We start from the raw sequence: 2,163 nt of genomic DNA on the forward strand, positions 1-2,163 counted from the left end.
TAATGCTGGGCCACGTTGCAACAATGCAGGTAGGTGATAGCTGGAGTGGGGTGGAGAATGAGCATGGCAGGCAACAGGTTAGCTCAATTACAGCCATCCAGACTGAGTGCAGATGCTCCACAAAATGGTCTCACATTCTTTGTTTTTTCCAAAGCAGAGGAGACCACACAGTGAACACCAAATGCAGTGCTTCAGTGTAGTTTTTAAATTCCATTTCTTCCAGTCCAGTCTACTACATCCAGTGTTCACAACATAGTCTCCTCTGCATTGGATAAGACATTATTACTCCTTAGTAATAATGATTAGAGAGGTACAGAATGATCACCTGTGATTACCTGTGTTTCCAACCTACTGGGTTTCCCTGACTTTCCTGAATAGACAAAGAATAGAAAAGGTAATAGCCGGGCAAAGGGTCAATGATGGCCACACGCTCTTCGTAGCCCCAACCACTCTCCATGTATTCCACCTAAGGTAGCCTACACTTTTATCTGCGATGCTTAATCTTCAAAGTTGTTGGTACCTTGCATTCAAAGCCTCTGATTCTTTACTCATTCCTTACCAATTCAAATGTTCCATTTCAATGCCAATGGCTATGGGTCATCTGACAGACCTATAGCACCTTATTGGCTCTGGTCCAAGGGTTACACAACTTCATGTCCTAGGTGGCTTCATTTATTCTCTTTGACTCTGGTTCAAATCAGTCAAATCAGGTCACTCACACACTGGACCAACGTAACCAACATTACTTCTGCAGACCTACCATGGTACACCATACATAGTTTATCTCAGAGCGATCTCATGAAGGCTGAGGAAAGTCCATCTCCCACCCCCCATCCTCATCACATTCTACAGGGGTTGTACTGAGAGCATCCTGAGCAACTACATCACTGCCTGGTTCAGAAATTGCACCATCTCGGATCGCAAGACCCTGCAGTGGATAGTGAGGTCAGCTGAGAAGATCATCGGGGTCTCTCTTCCTGCCATCACAGACATTTACACTACACGCTGCATCCGCAAGGCAAACAGCATTATGAAGGACCCCAGGCACCCCTCATACAATCTCTTCTCCCTCCTGCCGTCTGGGAAAAGGCTCCGAAGCATTCGGGCTCTCACAACCAGACTATGTAACAGTTTCTTCCCCCAAGCTATCAGACTCCTCAATACCCGAAGCCTGGACTGACACCTTGCCTTACTGTCTTGTTTATTATTTATTGTAATGCCTGCATTGTTTTTGTGCACTTTGTGCAGTCCTGGGTAGGTCTGTAGTCCAGTGTAGCTTTCTCTGTGTTTTTTTTAACATAGTTCAGTCTAGTTTTTTTGTACTGTGTCATGTAACACCATGGTCCTGAAAAACTTTGTCTCATTTTTACTATGTACTGTACCAGCAGTTATGATCGAAATGAAAATAAAAGTTGACTTGACTTGACTTGACTTGATGATTCACAGGTCAATAACAGAAACTCCTTGTGTTCACATTCAATTGCTCTGATTAGATTATCCCAGAACAAGTATCAGTTCTCAAACAGTTCACAAGATGGACAGACCAGGTCATACATCTGCTAAATTACCTTGATTTTCTTATCTGCATCAGTACAGCATGTTCCCCAGACTTGCATATCAAAACACCCATATACTTGTCTCTGTGTTCTTAGTCTCGTATGGTCAGTGAAAGGCTTGCCTTGAATATTGTTCATACAGATCAGTTCATTATAATAATGTATTGAGATAATACAATGACAAAGTACAAAATAAAGTGTTACAGTTGCGGAGAAAGTGCAGTACAGGTAGATTATAGGGTGCAAAGTCACGACAAGGTAAAATGAGGTCAAGAGTACATTTTATCATATTAGATAATCAGTCTATAATCTTATAACAGAATGAGAGATTTTCTTAAGCACCGTTGTACATGCTTTCAGACTATTATATCTACCGCCCGGTCCAAGGGTGGAGGAGAATAGCCAAGATGGGTGGGGTCTTTGATTAGGTTGACTACTTTATTAGACAGTGAGGGTTAAATGGGTGGTGGGGAGGAGATATGCTTCTACCAAAGGAGGCATAAGGCGCTTCTTCCTTCCATTAGCCTGCAGGTCACCCTCCCCCACTGCCCCGCAATCAGGGTCACATCGGTCCATTGAAGCAGGTGGCAGATTAGTTATTTGAGCA

Source organism: Hypanus sabinus, chromosome 8 (assembly GCF_030144855.1).
Source record: "Hypanus sabinus isolate sHypSab1 chromosome 8, sHypSab1.hap1, whole genome shotgun sequence".
Lineage (NCBI taxonomy): Eukaryota > Metazoa > Chordata > Chondrichthyes > Myliobatiformes > Dasyatidae > Hypanus > Hypanus sabinus.